The sequence below is a fragment of the Physeter macrocephalus genome, chromosome 6 (assembly GCF_002837175.3).
Source record: "Physeter macrocephalus isolate SW-GA chromosome 6, ASM283717v5, whole genome shotgun sequence".
In the NCBI taxonomy this organism is placed as follows: Eukaryota; Metazoa; Chordata; class Mammalia; order Artiodactyla; family Physeteridae; genus Physeter; species Physeter macrocephalus.
In genome coordinates, this window is record NC_041219.1 from 64720022 (window position 1) to 64728506 (window position 8485).

Here is an 8485-nt window from a genome sequence, read left to right on the forward strand (position 1 = left end):
AAGTCAGGAACTTGCATACAGGTGTTAAGTACTGGAGGAAAAAAAGAAACCTAACAAGTAGACGAAGAAAAGCTTTATTCTTCACCCAAATAAATAAGGGAAGACAGGCTTCCTTATTCCAAGTCCCTTGTACCATGTAATTTTAAGCTTTATTATTGTTGTTGTTGCTATTGTTTTATTTCATTTTTCTTCACTCTAGAGTGGAAAGTCACATTATCTGTAGATGATGAGGGTGCAGTTAGATATGGGTTCAGCTTTCTAGAATTATAGAAAAATGGCTCAATATTGTTTTTCTCTCCATGGCTTTCACCACTGTGCATTCTCCTCATTGTTGGATGTGCCATTTGGAAGTAGTCAGTTAAATTTATTTAAATGTTTTCTTTTATCAGCCTCTGCTGAGGGTACATTTTGCACTTTATTTTACTTATTGGTTTATCCGATGAGCTGTTTCTTAGTTGTCTAAGGGAGTTTGTGTACTGTTAACTGTGGCAGGTGTTGACGCTTTTGGCAGGGTTTGTCACTTGGAAGAGAACCAGCCCAGCTTGGGCCATGTCCTGTGGTAGTAAATTTCAGCTCCACTGTAGGTTTCTCTTGCTCATCGAAGATTTACATGTCAGGAAGAGCATCTAGGAGGTTCTATTGAGTTCGATGACTCTGCCGTCCTCAGAAATATTTAATGAATCAGTTCCCATTATAAGAGAAGACTGGAGACAACCGCTCCTCATCTATTTTGCTCTTTTTCTTCCTGTTTCTTTCTAAGCCTCTCCCTGAGAAAGAGAATTGCATCTTAATCCTGCCGTGTGCAATTAATATGTGATTCTTGCCTTTTCTCTGGACATCTTTTTATGTTTCACGATGAGCTCTTGCTAACAGCAGAAACGGGAGACAGGATGTCAGGAGGGAGGAGCTACTGGAAAGGCTTTATGTGACAAACCACATTGTCAAACATCACCGGAAAAAAACATGGCTACAGAGCGGTGACAAACACGGGGGGAAACACCAATGGCCACCACAGATAAACACATGCCTTTAAGTTCCTTTAAGTTCTTTATTCACAGGTGAATGCAGAGCAGATTTTGGAACGCTACTGGGGTAAATTGATAGTTTTTAGAACCAGGATGTTTTTCTTAGTAAACTCAGTGTCCCCTCTCCAGTTTTCACGGAATTGTTTTTGTTTTAGGTCTCCTTCTATGTCCTTTTCACTTGACCTATTTGTAAACTGTAATCTTTTTTTTTTTTGGGGGGGGCGGATTTTTTTAATAAGAAATGTGTGTTCTGAGACCAGAGCACACACTCCCCACTCTCAGCACTAACCGCTTGGGAGAAGCTAAACTGTAATCTTGCTTCATTCTAATTATTGGTTATCTCCAATGATGTTTCCAGAGATGACGAAGAATGACTTTACCTTTGGATTGCACCACCTCACCTAAAACAAGCAGCGACTAGCCTGCTACCTGAAACACATATCCTGTTCTGTCGAAAAACATTTTCTATGATTCAGGAATGGTGTTAAAGGCTTCATGTGCTCACTTAAGGCATGCAGATATCACCATAATTCTAGTCAGTCTCAAACTGTATTCTGGAAAAAAATGCTCTAGTGCAGTGTCACCAAAGCTTGAATAACCGTAAGAATCACCTTGAAAATGTAGATTCTAGCCCAACACTAGGTTGATTTGGATCAGAATTTCCAAAGGGAAGAGCCCAGGAATCTATAACTTTGACAAAAGCTTACTTTTACTATCAGACAAATTTGAGAACCATCTCTCTGTGTCTATGAGCTACTGGTATGGGGGGAAGAAAATGGTCTAGGAAGACAGAGAGACATGGACTTGAGTCTCTGCTTTCTTATTTCCCTATTGTGTGGCCTTGGCAAGTAAACTTCTCTGAGCCTGATTTTTCTAATTTGTAGATTAAGGACAATACATACAGGGACTGATATGAAAAATATTTGGCAGCCAGGATGGCATGGCAGCCACCAGTGAGAGTTAACACTGGCCAGAGCACTGCGCCAGGCATTGACTTTTTAATTCCCATTCATGGAGAGGGCAGTTGACGGCAAGAGAACCTGGGAGCTGGGGAGTCTGATGGGGGGGCACTTGGAAGACTGAGGCCATGGCTATTTACTAACCCATGAGAAAGTATCACAGTATTTCCGTAATTGGGAAAGAGGTGTCCTTATGCCTATCAGCAGGCTAGCAGCTCTGTATAAATTAAAAGATGGTTGTGAATATTAAAATAATACTTAACATCACAGTGCTAAGTACCTTGTAAGTAATTCAACAAATAGAAGTTACTATTAGCATTCATGCTTTTTATTACCTATTACATGTATTATACTTTTGGAACTGAACCAGACCAGAGAAGGTCAGGTCCAAGAGTCCACAGACACTCCCAGATCTTCTATAGGCTTATAACCAAATTATTGATCTAGCTTTGGGAGGGCAACGATGTGAATATAGAAAGGGAATCTGAAACCGGGAGATGACTCCAAGTGGGAAAAACAGCTTCCATATGAACCAAGGTTAGAGGGAACCTCATGTGTCACCTTAAGCAGAGACAGAGCAGGTAGTTATAGACTCTACAGAAACCCCATCCCTGTAGAGAGAGCTGGCAACAATCTAAAGAGACAGGTATTCAGATATTCAGTAGTGAATGTCAAGAACCTAGTTGCAGGGATGGGCCGCAAGTTAGGTGAAGGACTAGCGATAAAGATGGCTCAGGGACCGGAACCCAGCCTTGGGGAGACTTGGCTGCACTAGTCACAGGGTCATGATAGCAAACAAATTGATTTAACACCAAGATAAAACTTAAATATGAATGCTTAGGGCTTCCCTGGTGGCGCAGTGGTTGAGAGTCCGCCTGCCGATGCAGGGGACACGGGTTCGTGCCCCGGTCCGGGAAGATCCCACATGCCGCGGAGCGGCTGGGCCCGTGAGCCTGCGCGTCCGGAGCCTGTGCTCCACAACGGGAGAGGCCATCCCACATGCCGCGGAGCGGCTGGGCCCGTGAGTCGTGGCCGCTGAGCCTGCGCGTCCGGAGCCTGCGCTCCGCAACGGGAGAGGCCACGGCAGTGAGAGGCCCGCGTACCGCAACAAACAAACAAATAAACAAACAAACAAAAACTATGAATGCTTAAAATCCCCCCGCCTAAGGACTGGGCTGATTTCACTGTAGGAGGCAAGTCTTAGCCTACAGATGAAGGCTAAGTGGACAATTTTCCAAGCAATAACTCTGATCTATGTGACAAGAGATAAGCACAGTATTGCAGACTCGAGAGAGATTCTGAGAAAGGAGTGGGTGCGAGACAGTGGCGATGATTTTCGGTGGGAGGTGGGGGGCGAGGAGGACTCAGCAGGCAAGGAGATGTCCTTCAGGGACCTGTCAGTCTTTTTCCTCCCATACCCACCAGCTCTCTCTGCCTTTAGCCCATTTTTCTCTCATCCATTGACATTTGCTCCCCAAATAATGTAATTGTGGAAGGCAATCGCTATTGCCCTAGGAAAGTATTATATACATTTATTAAATGGAAACAGAGCTATCTGTAGAAAGCTTAACTTTTAAAAAAATTTGAAAATACTACTCTTCAGGTAGTGACAGCATTGTAGCCCGCAACCCTGTCATTGAACCCCTGCTGGAAGGAAGAATCCAGCTGTGGGCACTTCTGTGGGGCTGGGAGAGCCATTGAAGCCAAAATTGAGAAAACTTCATGTTTTGTAACCCACAGCAGTATTGATTCTTCTCTGCTGCCTTCTGTGGGAACCAGAAATGATTGTAGCAAGAAGGCTGACCGGGGGAAAATAGCAAAAGGGGTTTCCAAGTAGTTCAGGAAGCCCCAGGGAGGGAGCATCTACCAAATGGGACCTCTGGGTCCCCTGCTGCCTTTCGCAACTGCCTCTTCCTCTATTTACCTCTGGCCAGTGCTGCTGTGGAGCAATTGGGAACATATTTTTATTCCACTATTAGCAACTCCAAAGGGAAGACTTATCAAACCGCCTCTCCTTTCTAAATTTTGAGCTGGTGACTAGAGTGACTTACAAGGTGGGTACCTTGTCCTCAATGACTAAATAATTCTTATTATTTATATCTTTAAATAAGTTTCTTTAGGCACCTGCTGTTCTTAGAACTGTCACAGTTAAGCTGAAGGGGGTGAGTTCGGGCTGGAAAGACAGTTTCTTTTTCTCGAGTTTAAATTAAATCCTTGACATTATAAAACATTACCGATACATTACCATTGTCGATTGTGTACTGTTCCTATGTTTTTCCTATTGCATTATTCAGAATGAAGTTAAAAATTCTTTCTGTTGTGTCTTAACGTTTCTGGGATGTGGACAGATCAGTATTTCCAGCCTGTGCACACACTCTACCTAAGGGCTGTGAGTCATATTTGCTTTGAAAGAAATAGCACTTAAGGACTGTCAGTCAAGTCAGTTGTAAGAAACATGGAACTCTTTAAGAATTACTCTGCCTCTTCCTCACATCTAAATGTAGCCAACCGGTTGGAGTATCTAAGGCAGATAGCTAAGCTGTATGTTAAAAATGGTGCAATTGCAATTAATCTATGCAAATAAAAAGCTCTGTGTCTTAGCACCTGTACATAGAAAATATATAATCTTTATTAAACTCAAAATTATATAACAGTATGAGTAAGGAATATGTGTAAGAAAAAGACCCAGTTTCCTAAAGTCATTTGGATGTCAGTATTACAGTATTTTGCTATACTAGGTCTCTATGCCCAGGTTGGGAAAGCACTGGGTAGGGTGTGTAAAGTGGGATTTCTAGTCTCTGTTTGGCCACTGCTTAACTGCATAAACTTTAAAAACTACTGCCTTCATCTCTTGCTTCCCAAGGTCCGAGTCTCCTTTCAGACTGCAGGTTAAGGACTACATGTTAAGAATTAACTGTATATTTTCAGATTTACTCCCGGTGTCTGTGAGAGGTTGGAGTTCATATCAATTCAGCTTGATATAGAAGAAATCCACCTTTAGCATTAAAACTGGCTTGCCTCACTAGGATCTGTTTACTGTTCCTGAAAGTAAATAAAAGCAAAATTGTTCCTCTGGTATCTAATATACTAATAATGTATATTAGTGCTATTATTTATCCAGTGACTACTTACCTTAGGCTCATCGTGGTGTTAGGTGTGTAGATATTTAATCTTCTCCCTGTATGAACTTCCATTTACCTACCACATAATTTATATATGCAAAGTGATATTTGGATTCTTCTGGCACATTATTGCCAAGAGTGCCAATAAAGGAATCATGCTGTGCCCTAATATCCCTGATTATATTTGTATCAGTGTCGTAGAGGTTGTATCAGCAGACGGAACAACGGACTGTACCGTTAAATTAGCACAATTTTGCAGCACCGCCTGGCAGAAGCTCTCAGTTAATCCAAGAGGTTATTCAACCCTATCCAATATGATTACTCTATAAATATTTGCCCAAGCTCAGCACCAGCCGTTATATCACTAATCACACAGAGGTTTGTTATAGCAAAGACGGCCAGTGTCAGCAATTTGAAAAACAAAGCTAATTAGTTTTGATTTAGGGATGGGAAGACTTATTAAGTTGAAAGTGGAGAGTTCGCATAGTATAGCAGCTATTTAGAGCACATACGAATATGAAGGAGATTTACTATTTTTTGCATAGGATTTTGAGAAGGAATGGGAGGACTGCCAGGCTAAGAATACAGGCGTGTGTGACAATGGGTGGCAACAGCCAGTGATGGCTGGGGTGGGGGTGGAGCAATAGAAAACCCCCCTTAAAATACGACCCCAAATAAACACACATTAAGTAAACAGTGTACTTTCTACATAACCAGCTTTAGGTCAAGTTCCTGGCTTCCCTTTCCAAACAGATTACTGTTCTTAGACTCCTCAATAGAGAATCCTGGTACCAACAACAGTGTTGACCTATGTGGGTTGATTTGGAGGGAGGGTAGCAGAGGAGCCCCTTACTCCTACATCCCTGAGCTACGAGTCTACTGTGGTAGATAGGTTTATTATTATTATAGTCTTTGCATCCTTTAAAAAATATTTTGAATTGGAAAATTTTTACTTAGTGGCATTTATCTTTATTAGCAACAATAATACAGTGCTATTTATTCCAGTTTTTGAAAAGCACTATTGTTTTCCATAGAAATACCTCCACTCAGACACTAAAGGAGGAGAATTAACATTAATCAAGCCTTTAAATTGGACCAAGCACTGTACTACCCTCTTTAAATATGCTCTCATTTAATTTAACACTCATAACAATTTTCTTTGGTAGGGTTCATGATTTCATGATAGTTACTAGGATTCTTCATCCTTCTGGCAGATAACCCTAGATGATAAGTGATTTGGGTTTTATTGATATCACTTGAGAGCGTCTTGTGAAATAAAGGGCCTAAAGTATCTTTGGCCAAAGGAACTAATCAAATGTTTGGATTTCTGGTCAAATATATTTATTATTGTATTTTACATTAAAAAGTAATACATGTTGTGATGGACGCTTTCAGCAATAAGGATAGGTGTAAGGAAGAAAATGGAAATCATATGGATGACTTTAAGCCGGAGAAAATAGCTATCACCACTTAGTTTATTTTCTTCTGGTCTTTTTTGTGTTTGTGTGTGTGTGTGTGTGTGTGTACACACAGGCACCATGTTTTTCAACAAACTCAGGGCTCTGTACATTTATATACCGTACTTTTAAAGGTAAGAGTAGACTAGTAGGAGTGTTAAAATACAGAAGTAATTAAATTACAAGATAATGTAAATATACTATAAAGGAGGTAAATATAATCTGCTGCAAGAGTTCAGCAGAAATGAAATCACTTTTACCTAGGTAAAAGCTTCAAGAAAAGAGGCTCTATGGACTTCAGATAGACTGATGTGAGAGAGAAGATATTCTCAGGTAGGACAACAGAGGAGAGGGTATTGCAATGGAAATGGGGGGAACCAGTGTCAATTGGCAAACCCCAGAGTAGACAATCCGTCTAGACTCTCCGCCTAGTCTCTGCTTTCTCTGCCTGGCTTGGGATTTCACACACAGGCAGATCTCATTTTATTGTACGTCACGCACACTGCGCTTTTTACAAGTTGAAGGTTTGTAGCAACCCTGCATCGAGAAAGTCTCTCAGGGCCATTTTTCCACCAGCATTTGCTCACACCGTGTCTCTGTGTCACATTGGGATAATCCTCACACTATTTTAAAGCCTCCACCAGCAAAAAGATTACAACTCACTAAAGACGTTTATGGTGGTTAGCATTTTTTAGCAATAAAGTATTTTTTAAAGGTATGTAATTATTTTTTTAGACATAATGCTTTGCACATTGAAGAGACTACGTATAGTGCAGATATAACTTTTACTTGCCGTGGGAAACCAAAACATTTCTCTGACTTTCTTTACTGCGACATTCACTTTATTGTGGTGGTCTGGAACTGAACCTGGAATATCTGCAAAGTACGCCTGTACAGTTAAGATAGCAGCATTATTTACAGTTGCCAACGTATGGAAGCAACCTAAGTGTCCATCAACAGATGGATGGATAAGTGGTATATATATATATATATATACACACACACACACACACACACACACACACAATGGAATACTACTTGGCCATAGAAAAGAATGAAATTTTGCCATTTGCAGCTACATGGATGGAGAACTTGGAGGGTGTTATGCTAAGTGAAATAAGTTGAAAGACAAATACTGTATGATATCACTTACATGTGGAATTAAAAAAACAAAACAAACTGGTAAATATAACAAAAAAGAAACAGACTCACAGATACAGAGAACTAACCAGTGGTTACCAGTGGAGAGGGAAGAGGGGAGGGGCAACATAGGGGTAGGGGATTAAGAGGTACAAACTGCTATGTATAGAATAAATAAGCTACAGTTATATAGTATAATACAGGGAATATAGCTAATATTTTATAATAACTATAACAGTATCCAAAAGAGTACTTATGTATACCTCAAGTTTCTCTCTGTGAAAAGAGTATGAAAATCACTAAACAGACATTTTGAAAATAAACAGTACATCTTAGTTCAAGAATAAAAATTGTGAAATTCGTATTAGGGAAAGTTTTCTATTTTATGATTTCCAGACACCCTCAAAAAACGTTGGCAAATAAAAAAGAGAGAGGGTTTAAATAGTTCTATGTGAGATAGAAGAGATGTAAAAAGAAGAGAGGTTTACTAGAGCAGAAACCTTACAAACCAGGGCCAGTAGGTCAGCTGGAACAGTTAATTATTTTATAATAACTATTTTAAAATTGTGAATCATTACGTTGTACCTCTGAAATATACATAATATTGTACATCAACTATACCTCAAGGAGTTTGTATACTGACCCCATAAGCTATGAAAAGAGTTTGGGGCTTCCCTGGTGGCGCAGTGGTTGCGCGTCCGCCTGCCGATGCAGGGGAACCGGGTTCGCGCCCCGGTCCGGGAAGATCCCACGTGCCGCGGAGCGGCTGGGCCCGTGAGCCA